At 45.4% G+C, this 23,992-nt stretch overlaps 1 long non-coding RNA gene across 3 annotated transcripts in view; it reads left to right on the forward strand.

The window, feature by feature from the left end:
• Positions 1–23,992, forward strand: part of LOC147339718 (uncharacterized) — a 246,175-nt gene that overhangs the window by 193,011 nt on the left and 29,172 nt on the right. Inside the window, exon 5 of one of the 3 annotated variants that reach the window (XR_015158978.1) lies at positions 21,432–21,952. The exons of the other annotated variants lie outside the window; for them this stretch is intronic. This is a non-coding gene — a long non-coding RNA (uncharacterized LOC147339718). Of the gene's footprint in view, positions 1–21,431; positions 21,953–23,992 lie in introns of those variants that run through there. 3 annotated transcript variants of the gene reach the window in all.

Here is a 23,992-nt window from a genome sequence, read left to right on the forward strand (position 1 = left end):
GACAGTCTAGCTGTGGGTGGGCTTCATTGCTGTGCACCATGTGAGATCTTAGTTCCCTGATCAGGGATAAAACCCACATCCCCAGCATTGTGAGGGGGATTCTTAACCACTGGACTTGCAGAGAGGTCCCAGCCCATTTGTTTTTAGTTCAGTTCAGTTCAGTCACTCAGTCGTGTCTGACTCTTTGCGACCCCATGAATCGCAGCACGCCAGGCCTCCCTGTCCATCACCAACTCCCAGAGTTTACCCAAACTCACGTCCATCGAGTTGGTGATGCCATCCAACCATCTCATCCTCTGTCGTCCCCTTCTCCTCCTGCCCTCAATCTTTCCCAGCATCAGGGTCCTTTCCTGCGAGTCAGCTCTTTGCATCATTTGGCCAGAGTAGTGGAGCTTAGTTTTGTAAGAAACCTGTACACTGCCTTTCAGGGAGCCTGTGCCATGTTGGGTGCTGTTTGCTTTTTCATACACTTTTATCTTCAGAGCCTTGAGTGGCATCTGGTGCACAGAGGATGCTAATAAATATTTGCTCAGTACGGAATGATAAGGTGCACCTGGGCTGTGTGTTTAAAGTGTGCATTTCCCAGCCAAATCCCAGAGCCTCTGATTCAGTGGATCTGGAGTGGGTCCCAGGAGTCTGCCTGTGTGTTCTTGCCAGGGGATGCTAGGGTGGCTGGTCTGAAAATGATGCTTTTAAGTAACACTGCTTTCCGAGCTGATTCTGGTGAACTTCCTTCTGTTGTCTGGTCAGAGAGGAAGCTTTTCCGCACTTCTGCAAAAGGGTAGTTCCTGCTGTATGCTCTTCATATATCACTGTGTTCTCCAAATTGCTACTCGGTTGTCTTGAAAATAAACCAGGCTGCCCACTCCCCCCACCAAAGAAAAAATCTAGTTGAATGAAAATCGTTGCAGATAAATGTGAGTTCAGAATGGAGAACTTTGGAAAGCAGGGGAGACCACAGGTAGAAGGAATACACATTTTCAGACATAATGTAGACACTTGAATTCTACAGAAGTAGTCAACGATGCTTTCCTGAAGTAAGTCCAGAACCGTAGGAATACTATGTTAAATGTGGGCTTATCTTACATAACTGCAGTGCAGTGATCAAAATCAGGAGCTTAACACGGACCCAAGGCTATTGTGTCTCTAGAGACCTATTGAGATTCTGCCAGTCATAAGAATAATGTCCAATTTTTCCTTTACCTGCCCTGTTTCGTTGAAAGTGAAAGTATTAGTCATTCAGTCGTGTCTGACTCTTTGTGACCCCATAGACTGTAGCCCACCAGGCTCCTCTGTCCATGGGGTTCTCCAGGCAAGAATACTAGAGTGGGTTGCCATTCTGTTCTCCAGGGGATCTTCCCAACCCAGGGATCGAACCCAAGTCTTCTGCATGGCAGGCTGACTCTTTACCCTCTGAGCCACCTCTTAAGTAACTCTTCAGTCTTTCTTGGCATAGTGGGACTTTGACACTTTTGAATAGAGCAGGTTAATTTTTACAGAATGTCTTCAATTTAGTCTTCCTTGATCTCCCTTCATGATTCGGTTCAGGTTAGGCTTATTTTTTTAAATAAAAATTTTAAGTTTAAAGGAATACTCTTAATCTCCTTAGCCCAAGGTCCCTATCGTAATGGAAGATGGATGGCTGGAAAGTGTTGGAAAGCTCTTGAGATGAAATTCTGATTTTCTGTGAGATGAAAGATTTCCATGAGGAATAAAAGAACCATGTACAGTAAGAACCTTTCTTTCTTTTATGTATATTCCATACTGGGAGCTTAGAGACAAACGTACTGCTGACATACATCTTTTTGTTTTTCTAACTTTTTAAGACTTTTTGTTTGTTTTTTTGGTGTGTACCATTTTCAAGGTCTTCATTGAATTTGTTACAGTATTGTTTTTGCTTTCTGTTTTGGTTTTTTGGCCTTAAGGCATGTGGGATCTTAGCCCCACAAACTAGGGTTTGAACACACATCTCCTGCTTTGGAAGGCAAGGTCTTAACCACTGGACTCCCAGGGAGGACCCTGTTTTGTTTTTTTTTTTTTAAACTTTGATTCCCTCCCCTTCTGGCTTTTTCTGTGCTGCCAATTTGTTGGGGAAGCCAAGCCATTTGTTGTAGAATATCTGTTTTCCAGATTTCTGAGAATGCTTTTCTGGTGTCTGTATAAGTGAAATTCCCCTCAGTAGACTAAATAGTACGTGAGTGACAGAAGTATCAAAATCTAGACAGATTCTGGAAGAGCTACTGAAACATTGTAAGCATTTAGCAACAATTAAGAGATCCTTAGACTGATAGGCCACAGTCCTTGGGGTCGCAGAGTCGGACGCGACAGAGTGACTTCACTTTCACTTTTTCCTGCCTGTTAATACGTTCTCACTAACCTCTTGCTGTTAGCTGTCACTCTCACTGTGGTTCTGATGAAGAGACTGAGGGTCAGAGAGGCTCCATGTACGAAGCAAGGTCTAGGTCCAAGTTCTAGCACCAAAGTCATTCCTAGAATACTTTTCCTGCTTTTTTGCAGAGACAAGCCAAAAGAGAACAAGACAGATTTCTTTTTTCAACTTGTATAACCCCCAGCTGTTCTAAAACAAAAGGAATTGGTGCCTAAAAGAGTGTGATGTCTGTATTATTGCTGCTGGATCCTTACCACCATTTCAGCCCTGTCTGTATTATTGCTACTGGATCCTTACCACCATTTCAGCCCTGTAAAAACATGGCTTCCTGGAAGATTGTTTTAGCAGTGGCAGATGAAAATAAACTACTCCAAATAATGCTATGAATGAATTAGGATTTTTTTAAAAAATACCTAGACATTAAAAACCTAAACCTGAATTTTGAGATTTAATTAATAAAACATACACACTTCCTACTTGTTCTCCAGAGAGAAACACTTGACAAATATCAAGTAAGTTAATTGTAGGTTTTGAAGTTGCTGTGAAAAGTAACAGGGGGATTTTCGTTCACCTATCTGAGCCCCTGTCTGCCCTTCTTTGAGATTCCGGATTCGGCATGCGCTCAAGTCCCAAGTTCAAGGATTTAACAAGAGTGGGTGAAACCGGGGCCCTCCGTTTTTATGCTCATCGTATTACATTAAAAAAAAAAATACAAAGTGCAACCTCAAAATGTGTGCTGTGATGCCACCAGCTGGTGATCAACCAGAAAATGTGGTCCAGCTTGCAGAGAGCCCCTTATTTGGGGGCGTCTTGGTGCCACGTCCTTTATGGTAAAGTAGAATGTGATACACAGCCAATCAGGAGAGGGCAAAGGGTCTGCAACTCCGCCATGGCCATTGATTGAAGGTCCATCTTAGTATCTCTCTCCTGCCTTTCTGTCTGGACATCAGAAGGATTAGTATTGGGCCTGAAAGGCTACCTTGACTGTCATGGTGGTGCTGTGGGTGGGGAGGTATGATTATTCTAACAATAGAAGTCGTGAAAAATACAGAATTATACCAAGATGTTGTTACAGGAGAAAATTCTATGATAGGCTGAATGGTTTCCTCCAAAATCCACCTGTTACACCCCTGATCCCCGCTACAGCCATCTCTGAGTATCCACGTTGCGATTGGCTCCAGGATACCCTCAGATTCCAGAATTCTTGGATGGTTAAGTCTCTGTGTAAAAGAGCGCAGTGGTGGGGCTTCCCTGGTGGCTCAGATGGTAAAGAATCCGCCTGCAATGCAGGAGACCTGGGTTTGATCCACCAGATGGGGAAGATCCTTGGAGAAGGGAATAGCTACCCACTCCAGTGTTCGTGCCTGCAGAATCCCATGGACAGAGGAGCCTGGCAGGCTACAGTCCATGAGGTTGCAAACAATCAGACATAACTGAGCAACTTCACTTTCATTCTTTCTGGAGAAGGAAATGGCAACCCACTCTAAGATTCTTGCCTGGGACATCCCTTGGGCAAAGTAGTCTGTCAGGCTATATAGGTCATAGGCTCGCAAAGAGTTGGACACAACTGAGTAATTAGCACTTTTCCTGGTGGGTCAGTGTTAAAAAAAAAAAATCCACCTGCCAATGCAAGAGACATGGGTTTGATCCCTGTTCTGGGAGGATCCCATGTGCTGTGGACCACCTAAGTCCTTTGCCCACAACTACTGAGCCCACAGTCTAGAGTCTGGGGAACTCAGCTGCTGAAGTCCACGCTCCATGACAAAAGAAGTCACCGCAATGAAAAACCAACACACCAGCCCTAGAGAGTAGCCCCTGCTTGCTGCAACGAGAGAAAGGCTGGGTGCATCATTGAAGACCCAGCAAAGTCCTAACTAACTAACTAACTAAAATTATTATTTTTTAAAGTAAGAAACAGCCAAGTACAGGACCTCAGAGTGTGACTGTCTTGGGAGATAAAGCCTTCAGAGAGGTGATTCAGGCAGCATGAGGTTGTGGGCTGGACCCTAATCCAATCTGACTGATGTCCTTATTAGAAGTTGGGGGGGGGGTGGGGTTTAGACACACAAAGGGATGGCAAAGACCAAAGACAAGGAGGAGACAGTCATCTGCAAGGCTAGGAGAGAGGTCTCAAGAGAACAACCTTGATCTTGGAACTCCGGCCTCCCAAAGTGTTAACATGATAGATGTCTTTCGTGTCAGGGCCCCCAGCCTGTGGTATTTTGTTACAGCAGCCCGTGTTGACTAATACACCCTCCCGGTTGTGTAAACGTGAAATGATCACATGTTGAAACCTTGTGATGGTTAACCTGATGTCCACCAGGGTGGGCTAAGGGATGCTTAAGTCGCTGGTACCACATGGCTTCTGAGTGTGTCTGCCAGGGGGTCTCTGATAGAGGCACCGTGAAGTGAAGGCATTTTAGAGAAAGAGGAGACTGCCCTTCCCATCTCCCCTGCCCTCTTCCACACACATGTGGCCTTCCTGGGAGCAGGTTGCCGCAAAGTCCAGTCTGCAGGCTTATCTGGCCCCTCGTCTTCATGATAAGAAGGCTGGCTGTGGTCTCTTTCAGGGAATCCACTTCAATTTCCGGATCCGATGAGGTTGGCGATCCCCAGAGGAAAAGCACTTCTCTGAATTAGCATAGGAAGAGAAGCGTGCACAGCCCGGGTGCATGACTGAGAAATTCCCCATCACTATCGGTGGCAGACGGCGTTGTGCCTTTCGACCAACCAGTGTTTCCGCAGGGTGGGCACTCTGCAGCGGGTGATACCCTGTGTCAACGAGGGTCGGGACAGATCCAAGGTTCTGAGTGTCCCGCCACAAGCTATCTCCCATTCAGGAAGTGGGAACTTTCTTCCTGCCGGCAAATCCCGATGCAGACACTGGGGATCACCTCTTTGGAGCCAGAAGCATCTCCTCTAGTGTTAAGAACTATCATGGAACAAGGAGATCCAACCAGTCCATCCTAAAGGAAATCATCCCTGGATATTCAGTGCAAGGACTGATGCTGAAGCTGAGGCTCCAATACTTTGGCCACTTGATGCAACGAACTGACTTGTTGGAAAAGACCCTTGAATCTGGGAAAGATTGAAGGTGGGAGAAGCAGATGACAGAGGATAAGATGGTTGGATGGCATCACCAATGCAATAGACATGAGTTTGAGCAAGCTCTGGGAGTTGGTGATGGACAGGGAAGCCTGGCATGCTGCAGTCCATGGGGTCACAGAGTCAGACATGACTGAGTGACTGAACAACACAAATGAAAATGCGGTATGATTATTGCTGCCAAAATCTGGCCCCTGTTGACTGGTGCTTGGTTAAATCTTGGAGACAGTTTTGGGTGAAGTAGAAAGAAACAACATTATTGCTTTTCCAGGCAGAAGGGGACACAGTGAGGCTAATGCCCTCAAGATCAAGACTATGTGTCTCCCCTGGAGAGGATACTCAGGAGTCTTAGAATGTTCAATGAGCAGGGTGTGATCAGCTTTTGGACATTCATCTGATCAGTTGGTGACGAAGGAATCAGGAGTCAGCATCGTCAACCTTTCCTACTGGTCTGCAGTCTCCGTGCTTGTGGACAGCATTTAGGTAACTTCTCCCACCTGGTGGGGGTTTCTTTATCTGCAAAACAGTTCAAAGGACATGGCTCAGAATATAAGGTATAGTCCTTGTTGCTGTTTGGTCACTAAGTCGTGTCCGACTCTTTGCGACCCTGTGGACTACAGCACGCCAGGCCTCCCTGTCCATCACCATCTCCCAGAGTTTTCCTCAGACTCATGTCCGTTGAGTCGGTGATGCCATCCAACCATCTCATCCTCTGTCGTGCCCTTCTCCTCCCGCCCCCCTCCCCATCCCTCCCATCATCAGGGTCTTTTCCAATGAGTCAGCTCTTCGCATTAGGAAGCCAAAGTACTGGAGTTTCAGCTTCAGCATCAGTCCTTCCAATGAACACCCAGGACTGATGTCCTTCAGAATGGACTGGTTGGATCTCCTTGCAGTCCAAGGGACTCTCAAGAGTCTTCTCCAACACCACAGTTCAGAAGCATCAACTCTTTGATGCTGAGTCTTCTTTATGACACCACTCTCACATCCGTACATGACTACTGGAAAAACCATAGCTTTGACCAGACTCCTTGAGGAGGATCTAAAGGTGTTTGACTTTGTTGAAAGGCTAAAGTATTATTATTTTGTCTCACTTGACTGTTTTCCTTGCTTTCTGCATTTTCTCACTGTCTGATTCAAAGGATCCTTGGACTAAAGTTCTTCTACAGACAAAAGGCAGGGGGAGGAACTCAGCGGTCCTCATGGGGTCCTGCGTGGTTTCAGTATCAGCAGTAGGACGTTCTGTAGGCTAACTTGGAACTTTGTCAATAGACTGGATGCTTAGGGTAGTCTCTGGCTCACTGAATACCTTTGCATCTCAGTCCCAAGGAAGGAAAAGCACCCCATGCGTCAGTCCCCAGGAAAGCCCTGCATTTCATCATGAAACCTCTCCAGGAATCAAAATCTAACTCTCAGCTGTCACGGAGATGAGCTGGTTTTCTGACAGTAACGGCGGCCCTGAATTCATGGGGAAATAACGCCCCAGCTGATGGCGGGCGGAAGAGGTGAACTCCGTAATAGCCGTTCTTCTGTGTGGCCGGCCCGTGAACGGACGCAGGAAATCATACAGAGATTCCGGAGATGCCTCTCTGGCTGTGTCCCTATCATTAGCCTCGCAGAACAATCCCTTCTGCCTCTTGAGTCTGAGTGAAACATCCATCTCGCTGAGCGGAACACTCATGGCTGAACTCCGTCTCCCATCAAAGCCATCAGAGAGGGTTTTGCTCCCTTTTTGCAAAAAAAAAAAAAAAAGTTCTTGCTGTCAAGATGGCTCTCATGTCTTTGTACTTCTGCTAAGAAGGGCATCCCTTCAGATGAAAAGATACCAATTTTATCCATCCTGGGGTAGAATAGGGCTGAGAGGCACAGAGAGAAATTTCTGCTTTCAAAGTTGCCTTTGTGATGCCTCTTACTCGTCTTTAACATGATTGTGAAGAACTAAGATATACGGAAGGAGACGTTAGTTTTTATCCTTCAGTGAAAAATTTAAGAGATTCTGGAAATGCACACTTAATAAGAAATAAGCCCGTAGAATGATATTGTCCTTTTCTCTAAGTTCCAGTGGCTGAATTTGTTTGTTTTACTTTTTTGACTCTTTATTTGGAGACCTGACTGTGTTTCCCTTGGTTGGAGCTCCTGGGGGTCAGTGACTTGGAGCTAGTTATTAAATTTTTTTTTTAATGTTTTCTTAGGCAAGCCCATGCTGCATCTTGTAGACAACTTGGAACTAGACACACAGGAACCTCATATTTATTTTAACATCTGTGTAGCATTAATGGAAAGATTAAGTATTAGGGGAAACGAGATCAAAACCTTGTTTTAAAATCCTAGGAAAGCTATAATTCAGTTCACTCTTTTAAGTACTTTGAGAGGATGTCATACGTTGCATCAATACATTGCAATTAAATTCTGTTTCATCGACTGTGTAACTCATTTATACTGTGAAATCTCCAATGTTGCCTTAATTGATGAATCTTGTATTCACTTGAAATATACATGGGTTACTCTTATTTCTATTTGATCTGCCAAAGACGGGATTTGGATTTTCATTCACCTTAAGTGGATACAAGCATTTTATCGCAACAGCAGTCTGTGGGTTTGTGCCAGTCGCTGCCTATAGGGGTGAATCACCTGCGTTTTAAGATTGAAGATGGTCACACGTCTTTCGAAGTTCACAAGAGAGGAGGCTCTTTCCCTCTCTGTCTTCTGCAGGGACTGGCCTCCTGGTTTGCTTTTCAGCCAGAGAATTGCAACAAAGTGGTGTTGGAGAAGACTCTTGAGAGTCCCTTGGACTGCAAGGAGATCCAACCAGTCCATTCTGAAGGAGATCAGCCCTGGGATTTCTTTGGAAGGAATGATGCTAAAGCTGAAACTCCAGTACTTTGGCCACCTCACGCGAAGAGTTGACTCATTGGAAAAGACTCTGATGCTGGGAGGGCTTGGGGGCAGGAGGAGAAGGGGACGACAGAGGATGAGATGGCTGGATGGCATCACTGACAATGGATGTGAGTCTGAGTGAACTCCGGGAGTTGGTGATGGACAGAGAGGCCTGGTGTGCTGTGATTCACGGGGTCGCAGAGAGTCAGACATGACTGAGCGGGTGAACTGAACTGAACTGAAGGGTGTTAAAAATATAAGACTGGACTTCTTGGAGCTGTGTAACTTCTGCTTCTGCTGTCTTTGACCCTGCTGTGATGTGTACAGCCGTAGGTTAGCCTCCTTGATGAAGTGAGACCGTAAGCACAGGACAAAGGGCTCAGCTGTCTTAGCCGGCTCAGCTGTGAGTCCAGAGGTACCGCAAACCACAGAGGTGAGCCATCTCTGCCGAGGCCTGCCTGGATGATCAACACCGCAGCATCACGGGAGATCAATTGCTGTTTTGAGCCATAATTTTCTAAAAGTTATGTATTTTTTAAAAATTTTATTTTATTTTAAAACTTTACATAATTGTATTAGTTTTGCTTTTTAAGGCTTTTCATTGCATATTGGGAAACAGCTGGTTAATGGTGTTGTGATGGTTTCAAGCAGACAGTGAAGGGACTCAGTCATATGTATGAAGCGAAGTGAAGTTGCTCAGTCGTGTCCAACTCTTTGCGAGCTTTACCAGGCTCCTCCATCCCTGGGATTCTCCAGGCAGGAATACTGGAGTGGGTTGCCATTTCCTTCTCCAGGAGATCTTCTCGACCCAGGGATCGAACCCGGGTCTCCCGTATTGCAGGCAGATGCTTTACCATCTGAGCCACCAGGGAAGCTCTTTCTCCCCCAAACTCCCCTCCCATCCAGGCTGCCACATGACACTGAGCAGAGTTCCCTGTGCTGTCCAGCAGGTCCTTGCTGGTTCTCCATGTTAAATACAGCAGTGTGTCTATGCCCATCCCAGACTCCCTAACTATCCCTTCCCCCATCCTTCCCCCTGGTGACCATAAGGTTATTACAGAGTACTGAGCAGAGTTCCCTGTGCTGTCCAGCAGGTCCTTGCTGGTTCTCCATGTTAAACACAGCAGTGTGTCCATGTCCATCCCAGACTCCCTAAGTGCCCTTTCCCACCAGCAACTGTACGTTCATTCTCTAAGTCTGTGATTCTGTCTCTTTTGTAAATAAGTTCATTTGTATCATTTCTTGTGAGACTCTGCATCCGTGGTATCATAAGCTATTTCTCCTTCTCTCTCTGACTTACTTAACTTAGTATGACACTCTCATTTATGTCTATCTGTGTTGCTACAAATGACATGATTTCCTTCTTTTTGACAGCCGAGGCGTATTCCATTCTGTATATGTACCACGTCGTCTTTATGCATTCATCTGTTGACGGACATTTAGGTTGCTTCCGTGTCTTGGGTATTGTGAACAGTGGTGCAGTGAACGCTGGGGTGCATGGATCCTTTCGGACCGTGTTTTTCTCCAGATGTGTGCCCAGGGATAGAATTGCTGTGTCATCCCATAACCCTGCTTATCCTTTTTAAAGGAACTTCCATTCTGTTCTCCATAGTTAGCCGTTACATTTTAAATGCATGCCTCTGTAGCTCTAGGTAACTGAGACTATCTATACCCCCCTCCCCACACGCCCAAAGAGTTCATTACAAAATTAATGTAGGCAAAGTCTGATTAAAGATAACAACACTGATTCAAACCTCAGTTAACGTAGAAACTGCAATTATGTGCTTATACTTGCTCTGTGCTTTTTGCAGTCAGATAAGGCTCAAAATTCTCTCTCTCTCTCTTTTTTTAATTGGATAAGGGAAGCAAAAAAGTTAATCAGGTAAAGTTTTCTCCTGATGTCAGATTTTAAGAGGGATTTGTCTCATGAGCAGTTTATATAGAAGCTACGTGAAAGAAAGTAAGAAAAAAATTGTATATGTCTGATTCCAAAAGCAGATACTTAATGAATAATCAAAGGGAGTTAGAGTAATGTGAATGGAGTAATTTTCTGGGGACATATTTGGTAAAGGCGTGACTTGGAAAATATAAAGATTATGCCGGATACCACGCCACTTAAAGACGCTTAATTCCAGTTGTGTTTGCGTAGGAAGCTGCATACTACATTCACCATTGCCCAGTTTATCCTAGAATTCCTGCCTTTAACAGAATTAACCTGAGAGCCACGGAGTTGATGTTCTGCTGTTGATTGAAAGAAAGGTCTTCTGTAGCCTGATTCTCAAAAAGGAGAGTCCATCCCAGTTTTGTTCCCACACCCAATTTTGATCAGGAGTCTTGATCTCAGGAAATGGGAGCCCTTCAACAGGGTGTGCAGTTATTCACTTGAGACGTCTCAGTCCTGTGACTTACAGCCAGGAGATACCGTTTTGGCTTAGAACACACTGTGCTTGGGTTAGCGTGCATTGTTACAGATGAAAAAGCTCAAGTGTATTATTCTTCAACTGTTCCAGTTTTGAGCCTCACAGTGTCCGCTGGTGACCGCTGGGATGAATTAGATATGAGATCCGCCCCGCGTAGCATGCCCTCTTGTGCAATTAAACCGTGAGAAGCGTTTGCCCCGGACAGCCTTTTGTAGGGTGTGCATAGCTGTCCCTGAGCTCTTTCTAACAATTACTTTGCACCGTATCCAGCTGTTCCTTGAAGAATAGTGATTGCATGAGCGCCCTGATCCCTCGGTCCTTGTGCCAACCACAGCCTTCACCACGTCTCCTCTGAGCACTGCCTCGGGCAGAGTTCTGTACCCCCTTGGTACTGAGCTCGCCCTGCTTCACTTACTTGAGCCAGTGGGTGTGTAAACATTTGTAACACAAGTAGACCTTTTGAAGGGGCTTCCCAGGTGGCACTGGTGGTAAAGAAACCAACTGTCAATGCAGAAGACACAGGAGATTGCAGGTTCGATTCCTGGGTCGGGCAGATCCCCTGGAGGAGGGCATGGCAACCCACTCTGGTATCCTTGCCTGGAGAAATCCCAAGGACAGAGGAGCCTGGTGGGCTATAGTCCATGGGGTCACAAAGAGCCGGATACGACTGAAGTAGCTTAGCACGCATGTAGAGGTTTTGAAAGAACTTGAACTGTTCTGTTTCTTCCCACTGGTGCCAGCGAGCGTGTGCCTGAGCCAGCTTGTTGGAAATAAGACATCTGTGGCGATGTTCGTTGGTTCACACCACACCATTGCAGACCCTATAAGTGAAATCAGCAGACAGCAAAGAGCTGCCTGATTGAACACAGTTTAAATGTCCACCCCTCTGCCTCCTGCGCTAAATCACTGCCGTTCATTTATGTATCCGTTTATTCATTTGATGTGGACCATTTTCAAAGTCTGTATTGAATTTGCTACAACGTTGCTTCCGTTTTGTGATTCAGTTTTCGGGCCACAAGGCATGTTGGACCTCACCTCCCTGACCAGGAATCGAACCCACATCCCCTGCATTGGAAGGGAACATCTTTGCCTGTGGAACCGCCAGGAAAGTTTCCAGCATACTTTCTTTGAAGCCATTGAGCTTAGGGATATTTGTCTTGTGACCTTATCAATAGATAACTGATCTTTTTTCCAGCATGCTCTTGTTTGATTAGCAAGACTTTGAAGTCAGCCCACTTAGAATATAGTATGTTGGTGTTAATTTCTGCCGTGACTGTGGGCATGTGGTCAGTCCATCTTTAGGTTAAATTCGTCAATTTAAGTCATTATAAGTTAGTATAACATCCTCGGTCCCTCATTTATTAACATAACATGCTATAATTATTATTATGTAATTATTATTATAGCAATTATGTTAATACCGAAAGGGCTAAGTTTTATCTCTTTATCATACCATTGTGAGGTTAACTGCTGTGTCACCGAGATGAAAAGTGGGTTGAAACGTGATCACTTCTGAGGTGTGTTGTTACTGCTTCCTCCTGGTGCCTTGTGGGTGAAATCAAGTCATAAAGGAGGAGGACTTCCCTGGTTTTTTAAGACTCCACCTTCCACTGCAGGTGGCTTAGCTGGTAAAGATTCCACCTGCATTGCTGGAGACCCAGATCCTATCCCCGGCTGGGGAAGATCCCCTGGAGAAGGAAACAGCAGCCCACTCCACTATTCTTGCCTGGAAAGTTCCATGGATGGAGGATCCTGGTAGGTTACAGTCCATGGGATCACAAAGAGTCAGACACGACTTAGCAACTTCCCTTGTTCACTGGTTCCACTACAGAGCAAGCAGGTTTATTCCCTGGTTGGGGAGTTAAGATCTCACATGCCTCATGGTCAAAAAAGGAAAACTTAAAACGAAAGTAATATTATAACAAATGCAATAAAGACTTTTAAAACAATGGCCCACATCAGAAAAATAAAAAATTCTGAAAATAAAAAAAGGGAAAGTCTTCCAGATATCATCAAATGTCCTTAAGAACACCAAGAAATTGCCTGCATAATCAAAATTGCAGGGAAAGCTGGGTTTACATTCTTGCCTGAAAGATAAAGCAATAAAGTGGACATTGGCTGTCGAATCACATGGCACTGTGCTTGTCTCTCTCTGCAGCAAGGGAGTCCCGTGTTTAATTCGGGGCACGATCATTTATAGGTTTGGGGAAGGTAGATACAATTCTCAAATTCTCTAAGCATCAGCTTTCTCATAAAAAAAAACGAGGCTATTAATATTACTTCCATAAGAAGGTTGCTTCGAGAATTAAATCCAGTGGTATATTCAGGATGCTTTGCAGAGCACCTGGCGTATATTTAACTACCCAATAAATTATAGTTATTATTATTAAGACGGCTTGCTGCTCATATAAGCCTGAAAATCTGGGAGCAGCAGTTTATTGGGAACAAAATTAGTGTAGCATTCTGATGAGCTGTGCAGAAAAGTAATGAATCACAGTGTCTGTGATGCAGAGGCTGCCTCTCTTTGAAAAGGGGGCCCATTTAAAAAAAAGGAAAAAAATTCACCTTGAGGGTCCGAGGCTCAAGGGATGAGAAGAAGCATGGCCGGTATTGGGGTGTCTCATTGGAAACCAAATGTGGACATTTCTGGAGTAAAGAGACCGTGCAGAGCCTTGCTCAGGTAGGTTATCAATCACACGAATTAGATCGGATGCTTGCCAGTGCTCCTAAATCACTGATAGTTTTGGAGTCACACAGGGGCTTCCCTGGCGGCTCAGATGGCAAAGAATCTGCCCGCAAGGTGGGAGGTTCCGGTTTGATCCCTGGGTGGGGAACATCCCCTGAAGGAGGGCATGGCAACCCACTCCGGTCTTCTTGCCTGGAGAAATCCCATGGACAGAGGAGCCTGGGGGGCTATAGTCCGTGGGGTTGCAAGGAGTCAGACACAACTGAGTAACACTTTCATTTTAAAAAATTCTAGGAACTATGGCGTGACCACCTTAGATACATGGTAAATGATCACAATGATAAAAAGTAGTTTATCCATTAAGGGAAATGCAGAAAATACAGACAAATGAAAAGAAGAAAAAAAATTTTTTAACAGAAGTCTGTTTTTTTTTTTTCAGCGCTTACATGTTGTAGTATATGGTCTCCCAGTCTTTCTTCTTCTTGACATTTAAAGGAAAACCACCAATAATTGGAAATTATTTCACAGAAAAGCAACACTTTTTTTTTTTCTTTTGCAAAGTAGGTGTTATTTCATTGTCTCTGACAGAGAATGCTGAACAATGGATCTAAGATTCCAAAGAAAGCATTTCAGAAAGGTATCAGAGTTAGCATCTGCACCCTTAACATCGCTCTAATAGACCTCAGCATTTCTGAATCTTTGTTCTGCTAAAAGGCGAGAGGAGAATGTATGCAGGTGTCTGACATAAGCAAGACGGTATGAAACAGCCCTGCATTAGTGGGTTGGAAAAATGCTGATGAAATAGAACCAACACGATCTTTTGAGCAAAAAAAGAAAAACACCTACATTGTTCTTTCTTTTCGAAACAGATCAGGACTCTGAAATGTGCTTCGGTTTTGAGTTTCTGGGCAGTCTAGCGCGTCTCTGTTTTCTTCCTTAGGGTGTTTGAAAATGACTCTAGAATTCTTCCTTTGTGTATAACCCGTGGATCCTAGTGGTAGAAATCGATCGATTCCCTAGTAGCCATCCTAATTAAGCATGGGAGCCAGGTTCTGGGTGCCTCACAGTTCTGTCCAGAGTCCTCCAAAGTTATGTGTCCAAAAGGAAGTGGGATACAGAACAGACCACTGCAGATGGTGACTGCAGCCATGAAACTAAAAGACGCTTACTCCTTTGAAGGAAAGTTATGACCAACCTAGACAGCATATTAAAAAGCAGAGACATTACTTTGCCAACAAAGGCCTGTCCAGTCAAGGCTATGGTTTTTCCAGTGGTCATGTATGGATGTGAGAGATGGACTGTAAAGAAAGCTGAGCACCGAAGAATGGATGCTTTTGAACTTCGGTGCTGGAGAAGACTCTTGAGAGTTCCTTGGACTGCAAGGAGATCCAACCAGTCAATCCTAAAGGAAATCAGTCCTGGGTGTTCATTGAAAGGACAGATGTTGAAGCTGAAACTTTAATACTTAGTCCATCTGGTATGAAGAGCTGACTCATTTGAAAAGACCCTGATGCTGGGAAAGATTGAAGGCAGGAGGAGAAAGGGACCACAGAGGATGAGATGATTGGATGGCATCACTGATTCTATGGGCATGAGTTGGAGTAAACTCTGGGAGTTGGTGATGGACAGGGAGGCCTGGCATGCTGCAGTCCATGGGGTCACAGGGAGTCGGACACGACTGGGTGACTGAACTGAACTGAACTGAACAGACCGACCCTCACTAAGAAAACTGTTGGAAAACTCAACGGGCCAGTTGACCTTTATGTTATAAGACTGACTCCCTGGATCTTCTGTGTTTTTTGATATTTGTTGTTGCTGTTCAATCGCCAAGTCATGTCTGACCCTTTCCCACCCCTTCGACTGCAGCATGCCAGGCTTCCCTGTTCTCCACTGTCTCCCAGCATTTGCCTAAGTTCCTGTTCATTGAGTTCTAGATTCCTTGGGGTACACTTATATATCCAGATACAGAGCTCGGAGGTGATGATTTCTCCAGGGAGCCAGCCTACCCTCCATTACCTTTCAAAAATGTGAAATCACTTCAAATACAGAGGCCTGGTTTTGAAGAAAGTGGCCCCGTTTCAAATTTCAGCATTGTTTCAGGATGAACTGTGAGAGTGGTGTTTAAGAGGTTTGCATCTGCAAGTGAGTTCATAGCTTACAGTTGTTCAGTCGCTCAGACGTGCCCAACTCTGCAACTCCGTGGACTACGGCTTGCAAGGCTTCCCTGTCTTTCACTGTCTCCTGGAGCTTGCTCAAACTCATGTCCATCGAGTCGGTGATGCCGTCCCACCATCTCATCCTCTGTCGTCCCCTTCTCCTCTTGCCTTCAGTTTTTCCCAGCATCAGGGTCTGTCCCAAGGAGTCAGTTCTTCACATCAGGTGGCCAAAGGATTGGGGCTTCAGCTTCAGCATCAGTCCTTTCAGCGAATATTAAGAACTGATTTCCTTTAGGATGGACTGGTTGGATCTCCTTGCAGTCCGAGGGCCTTTCAGGAGTCTTCTCCAGCACCACCGTTCAAGATGCTTGCTTTAGTTGTGGACTGTGAACTCTTAGTTGCGGTATGTGGGATATACTTCCCTGACCAGGGATCAAATCCCAGGCCCCTGCATTGGGAGCTTGGAGTCGTAACCCCTGAACCACCAACTGAGTTGATATTTTTTTTTTAATGTAAAGATAACTTTGAGTGTGCTGGCTCTTCCCGGCTGCACATGGGTTTGTCCAATTGTGTGCATGGCCTTCTCACTGTGGTGTCATCTCTTGTTGTGAAGCATGACACAGTAGTTGTCAAGCATGGCCTCAGCCGCCCCGTGGCCTGTGAGGTCTTCCCGCACCACGAATGGGTCCACTGGACCACAAGGGAAGACCCCCTCCACCCCGCCCCCCCAACTCAGTGGATCTTGATGGAAGCAGATGCCCTGAATTGCAAAGACCTATAAAAGGCAGCATCTTGCCCTGAGAGATGTAACTTGCATGCCACCACTCATGCCTAGGTCTCCAGGGATGGATCGGCACCCAGGCTCTCAACTAGCCCACTCTGAATGTGCACGTGTGTTTCCTGAACGCACAGCCCGGAACGCTGAGGGCCAGTGTGTACAGGAAAAAGTGTGTACAGGAAAATTGCTAGTGAACGCCTTCGCTCACTGAAGAGCAAAGGCATGTAAGCCGAGGGATGCCTGTTCATCTTCCGCACCCCTGCGTCCTGCAGATGCAAGGGAACAACTGAAGAGGTCCTGCGGACGCGTGTGCCAACGCCACGAATCTCCCTTTTGATTCTCTGCAGAGTTAATTTCCAGAGATGCGGCAGAATTTCACAGAGTGATGAATCAGTGCCTGGCAGATTCATAAGTCTTAACAGAGCAGAGAGGCATGACTGGTCGTCTGCCAGATGACACAGGAATTCCTTCTCTGATCATTGTATTAAATCAGATTTATAAACAGATAATACAAGTGCTGAAGGGAGGTCCCGAATCACCAGCCTTCAGAGGGAACATCCAGAGAACTCAAAATCATATTTCTTTTTCTAGTGATTAGCTTTTTTTTAGCCATACATATACATACATACATCTGTCTCTCTATCAACCATCTATCTATCTATAGGTATGAGCTTCCCTGGTGGCTCAGACAGTAAAGAATCCAACCTCAGTGCAGGAGACTTGGGTTCCATCCTTGGGTCAGGAAGATCCCCAGGAAAAGGGAATGGTTACCAGTATTCTTGCCTGGATAATTCCATGGACACAGGAACCTGGCAGACTAGTGTCCATGAGGTTGCAAAGAGTCGAACGTGACTGAGCGACTAACACACTTTCATAGATATAGATACACATTATAGATATAGATGTGTTTAAAATATTTATTAGGGTGTTTCGAGTCTTAGTCGCTATGCCTGGGCTTATTTGCCTTGGGGCATGTGGGATTTTTATTTTCACAACCAGGGACTGAATCTGTATCTCCTGCACTGGAAGGCGACTTCTTAACCACTGGATCACCAGGGAAGTGCCTTTAACAGATGTTAACTAAGCACTTACTTGAGTCTTTCTGTGTCTGTCAACAAACAGTGGTTATGGTACTTCCTAATCTGTGTCCATTCACTACATTTTACTTTACTTTTGTAGACTTCAAGCAGCTAGATGACTGATGTGCTATACAGGTAGCAAATTATACATGCAAAACATCAGATTTATGAATGGCCTCATGGAATTTCTCCCACCATAGTTTAGTGCTTCACTGGAACCAACTCATTGGAAAAGTCCCTGATACTGGGAAAAATTGAAGGCAGAAGGGGACAACAGAGGATGAGATAGTTGGATGGCATCACCAACTCAATGGGCATGAGTTTCAGCAAACTCCCGGAGTTGGTGATGGACAGGGAGGCCTGGCGTGCTGCAGTCCATGGAGTTGCAAGGAGTTAGACACGACTGAGCTACTGAACTGAATTGAAGTGAAAGAACTCTTAAAGGTATGCTAATTGCTAGGTGCAGTAGGTGACTGAAAAGGAAATTTGGCCACTTCCCTGCCCCCTAATTGCCTCAGTAGCTGTCTTCTCGGCTTCTCTGCTGGGCTGACCCTGAAGTATTGGTCGCCAAACTTTTTGGTACCAGGGGCCAGTTTAGAAGATGACAGTTTTTCCACAGACCAGGGTGAGGATGGTTTCAGGGTGATTCAATCATATTACACTTACTGCGTACTTCATTGCTATTATTACTGCATCAGCTCTACCTCAAATCATCAGGCATTAGATCCCCTTGGTTAGGAACCCCTACCCTGAAGGAAAGGCTTCCCAGGTGACTTAGGTAAAAAATCTGCCTGCCAATGCAGGAGATGCAAACTCGATCTCTGGGTCGGGAAGATCCCTTGGAGAAGGGAGCGCACCCCACTCCAGTATCCTTGCCTGGAGAATCCCATGGACAGAGGAGCCTGGCGGGCTACAGTCCACGGGGGTCTCAAAGAGTTGGGCAGCACTGCAGTGACTGAGCACGCAAGCTGCTCTATAGACTGTACTGTGTGTGAGTAAGCTAGCCTGTGGCCTCTCTTGGGTTCGGGAAAGCTAGTCTGTAGTCTCCATGGCTATGCGTAAGCTAACCTGGGCTTCCCGGGAGTTGCCAGTGGCAAAGACCCTGCCTGCCAATCCTGGAGACATAAGAGACTTGGCTTCTGTTCTTGAGTCAGGAAGATCCCCTGGAGGAGGAAATGGCAACCTACTCCAGGATTCTTGCCTGGAGAATCCCACGGACAGAGGAGCCTGGTGGGGCTACAGTCCATGGGGTCGCAAAGAGTTGGACACGACTGAGGCAGCTTAGTACACATGCATGCAAGCTCGTCTACAGACTTTGTCCATGAAAATGGATTCATCTAGGTGGGGGAAATGCACAAGTGAACAACAGCAAGAGTCAGGATGTATCGGCATTCTTGGGGACAAACTCCTGGAGGAAAGGATCAGCAGTCTTGTCCACTGAGGACCAGCTTGAATCTGTCCGACGTGGTTTCTCACACTCACCAGGCACACAGACTGACAAACAGAACAGCTTTATCACTGGCGCTTGCTCACAGGTAAGTACTCAGAACCACCAGCCACTTCCCAACTCTCCATAGTAACAGAAGTGTAGTCGCTAAGTTGTGTCCGACTCTCGAGACCCCATGGACTGTAGCCCGCCAGGCTCCTCTGTCCATGGGATTCTCCAGGCAAGAATACTGGAGTGGGTTGCCATTTCCTCCTCCAGGGAATCTTCCCGACCCTAGGATTGAACTTGTGTGTGTTACGTCTCCAGTGTCTCCTGCATTGGCAAACGGATTCTCTACACTGAGCCACCTGGGAAGCCTGTATACAATTCTGCTGCTGCTGCTGCTAAGTCGCTTCAGTCCTGTCCGACTCTGCGACCCCAGAGACGGCAGCCCACCAGGCTCCCCCGTCCCTGGGATTCTCCAGGCAAGAACACTGGAGTGGGTTGCCATTTCCTTCTCCAATGCATGAAAGTGAAAAGTGAAAGTGAAGTTGCTCACTCATGTCCGACTCTTAGCCACCCGTGGACTGCAGCCCACCAGGCTCCTCCCCATGGGATTTTCCAGGCAAGAATACTGGAGTGGGGTGCCATTGCCTTCTCCGAAATTTTCAAGTTCCTTTAGTATAATGCTTGTTATGCATAGTTCAGTGGACTTATTTTTCATTTTCTTATCTTTTTGTATTCTCTCTTTTTTCCAGCAATTTATGTTAAGATTCCATAGGCTCAGAGTCTTAAAATAGCATGATATTTAAATCCAACCATTTAAAACGATTCAAAGAGAGCCTGTCGAACTTATTTTTAAAATATAATGTTTAGGAACAATGATGGATTTGATCATTTGATAGCAAGAGTTAAGTTAAATCAGGCCTTTGTGTCATTGTAGTGAAATATGTGTACAGATTAATTTCAGTTTTCGGACTTGGGAGTGAAACTGAATTTTCCCACTCAAGTTCTACCTAGTTGCCTAATATACTATATCTGCCATAGCTTGATGGTATGAAAAGTTCACAGTATACCCTTCTAAACTGCCAGCTATGTGTATTTATAGCAGTTCACTTAAATATATATGTGTGTGTGTGTGTGTGTGTGTGTGTATACCTACATGCCCTAGAAATAGAGTTTTCAGTGACTCTTTGGTTTCATCTTTTTTAAACCTGGACAGTTTATCTTCAGTTATGGAACAAAAGTTTTCATTCCATAGCAGCTTTGTGTTTGACGGGATTTCCAGTAACCATTATCTTAATTCTTGCAGACAAAGTGCTGTGAAAAGTCTCAGCGATTCTTAGGGTAGATCCCTGAAATATTCCCTTCTTGTCTTCTACATGATCATAACAGCCTAGGCTGAATTTTCAGAACAAAGGATTCTTATAAAGCAGCATTGCTTATCTGAAAGCTGTATAGAAAGACTTCCCGGGCAATCCAGTGGTTCAGACTTTGCCTTCCATTGCAGATGGTGTGGGTTCTATCCCTGGTTAGGGAGCTATGACCTCACATGCCTCAAGGCCAAAAGAAAATGTAGACAACAGAAGCAAAGTTGTAACACATTCAATAAAGACTTTAAAAATGGTCTACATTCAAAACAAATTTTTTTAAGAAAAATAAAGAGATTTATAGAGATAAGCAAAAAATGAAAAAAATCCTCTAACTCATGTATCTTGCCATTTAGCTAAAATTTGTACTCAGTTCAGTTCAGTCGCTCAGTCGTGTCCGACTAATTTGTTCTGTGGTGTAAACCATATACATGTCAGTCTACGCTCTATCATATTTAGCCCCAGTGGGGTAAAACGAGTTTAGAAAGAAAGGGAAGTCGCTCAGTCGTGTCTGACTCTTTGCAACCCCATGGACTGTAGCCTACCAGGCTCCTCCGTCCGTGGAATTTTCCAGGCAAGAATACTGGAGTGGGGTGCCATTTCCTCCTCCACGGGATCTTCCCGACCCGGGGATTGACCCTGGGTCTCCCGCATTGCAGGCAGACGCTTTATCATCTGAACCACCAGGAAAGCTCAGGATGAATTTACTCAGATTAAATAGATAACTGTGCAGTGGAGAAACCAACATCCTTCGTTTTCCACTTTTACTTCCCCAAGTGCTAATAAAAGTTTAGGATAATTTTGAGAATGTAGATTTTTTCCCCCTGTCGTTACTGTTATCACCTTTTATAACAATGGTATTTCAAACTATTTTTGAAGTTTTTATTATACACGTGTGGGAAATGAAGGGAAATGTATCTTTATGCTATTTTGTCTATTTCTTTCCTGAAAAATGTAACAGGTTGCTCGTGAAGGGGAATTTAGTGGTAAGAAAATTTTGCTCTGGCATGTTATTGCATGATGGTGGCATGGGCTGTTCATTTCTGTCACAGAGAGGGAGTGTGTACTTCTGTTCCCTCGATTTAACTTCAAGCTCGTGATTTCTTGTTTTCAACAAATATCTGTTTCCTTTCTGGTCCTACCCACAGCTCACCCCTCCTCCCGCAGTGGTACCCACTGCCAGGCAGCCAGGACTGTTAATACATGCAGTGATGGGCACATCCTGAATATTCCTGAAGATTCATTGGAAGGACTGATGCTGAAGCTTCAATACTCTGGCCACCTGATGCCAAGAGCTGACTCATTGGAAGAGACTCTGATGCTGAGAAAGATTGCGAACAGGAGGAGAAGGGGATGACAGAGGATGAGATGGTTGGATGGCACCACTGACTTGATGGACATGAATTTAAGCAAACTCCAGAAGATAATGAAGAACAGGGAAGCCTGGCATGCTGCAGTCCATGGGGTCACAAAACAGTCAGATACAGCTGAGCAACTGAACAACTAAATGATGATCAGAGGGAGTTATTACATGAAATCTTAACTTGAAGATGGTTTAAATGACTCAGGGTGAAGCTGAATTTCCCCATCACTTTAAAAATATTTATTGAAATAAATAAACCATATCACTGGGCCAGATACTTGCTTTAAAAAAAAAAAATCACAGCAACCCAAGTTGTTTTTATTGCATTCAGTGCAGACACGAGAATCAATCTTTGGGGGAAAGACTTATTGTGACTTATTATACTCAACTCACTAATGAGAGAGAAGTTGAGGTGCACAGATACCTAAAAACCAGTGCCTGAAACGCTCCTGGATCCCAGGAGGCCCTTGGGATTCTCTTCCCTTGTTGATGGGAAGGAAGGGCCGGATGAGACGACACATGTGGGCGGGTTGGTGGCAAGCACCCACTGTGCACACGTATTCTTTGGAACTTGTGATGTTATGAGATGCCCATTCTGCGAGAGCACAGAACAGAAGCGTCTTCTTTTCTTCACATTTCTTTTTTTCCTTATTCGTCTGTGCCGGGTCTTAGGTGTGGCATGTGCGATCTAGTTCCCTGATCGGGCATCAAACCCCGGTTCTCTGCATTGCAAGGGTGGAGTCTTAGCCAACAGGGAATGCCCTGAAAGGGAAAGTGAAAGTCACTCAGTTGTGTCCAACTCTCTGCGACCCCATGGAATTCTCCAGGCCAGAATACTGGAGTGGGTAGCCTTTCCCTTCTCCAGGGGATCTTCCCAACCCAGGAATCGAACCCAGGTCTTGCGTTGCAGGCAGATTCTTTACCAGCTGAGCCACCAGGGAAGCCCAAGAAGAGACTGGAGTGGGTAGCCTATCCCTTCTCCAGCAGATCTTCCCGACCTAGGAATTGAACCAGGGTCTCCTGTATTGCAGGCAGATTCTTTACCAACTGAGCTACCACGGAAGTGCTAGCTGAACCCTACTTAACCCTGCATACTGAAGATCCCAACACAAATGTGACACTGAATGTATACATCGGAAGTCACCATAAGCCATCTGTGTGATGTGAGTATAGGAATCCCATTGGCTGCAGTGACCTTACGTCACTAGGATCCCCTAAGAGCGTCTTCTGTTAGCATGTCCACACATGCTGGTCGTGTAAGGCTGATATATCCAGTGTGATGCTTCTCTTTGCATCAAACAAATGGCTTCTGGCGACTTCCGCTGTATACATTCATTGCCACATTTGTGTTGGGATCAGCTGTATGTAGGATTCAGCAGGGTTCAGCCTTGCAGCGCCATATGAAATAACAGTTGGCTGCTGTTTCATGGCCATGCAGAACAAGAACTATTTCATGCCCAGGCAGAGCTTATGTCTACACTCGGGCTCTTGGCTGGCTCCCTGGTTGGAATCCTGTGAACAAACTTCTCTTCCTGCCCCTCCGTCTTCCTCCGGGGCTTTGCAAGTGGCTGCTGAGGCTCTTGCCCACCGTCTCTAATACGGAAGGTTGAGGAGACTTGGCCTCTGGAGTCCTCACCCTTGATCTCACATCTCCCTTTTCTCCTCTGTGCATATCATTTCCCCGCTCCAACAGCAAGACCAGAATCCTCTGATTCGGTGTCCAGTGTATCTGAGAACTTCCCTTCTTGTTTTTTTTTTTAATAGAACAGAAAAGTGGCATACAGCATATAATTTACTTTGTAAGCAGAAGAGACTTCAAAAATTGTTGTTCAATTGCTAAGTCCTGTCTGACTCTTTGCATCCCCATGGACTGCAGCACGCCAGGCTTCCCTGTCCTTCACTATCTCCTGGAGTTTGCTCAAACTCATGTCCATTGAATCAGTGATGCCGTCCAACCATCTCATCCTCTGTTGCTCTCTTCTCCTCTTGTCCTCAATCTTTCCCAGGATCAGGGTCTTTTCCACTGACTCAGCTCTTTGCATCAGGTGGCCAAAGTATCGGAGCTTCAGCTTCAGCATCAGTCCTTCCAGTGAATATTCAGGGTCGATTTCCTTTAGGATGGACTGCTTTGATCTGCTTGCTGCCCAAGGGACTCTCAAGAGTCTTCTCCAACACCATAGTTCAAAGGCATCAATTCTTTGGTGCTTAGCTTTTGTTATAGTCCAAACCTCACATCGTACATAACTACTGGGAAAACCATAGCTTTGACTCTGCAGGCCTTTGTTGGCAAAGTGATGTCTCTGCTTTTTAATACTGTGTGTAGGTTTGTCAAAAATTGGAACTGTT

Source organism: Bos grunniens, chromosome X (assembly GCF_055505025.1).
Source record: "Bos grunniens cultivar Pamir isolate PY7600 chromosome X, Bosgru_T2T1.0, whole genome shotgun sequence".
Lineage (NCBI taxonomy): Eukaryota > Metazoa > Chordata > Mammalia > Artiodactyla > Bovidae > Bos > Bos grunniens.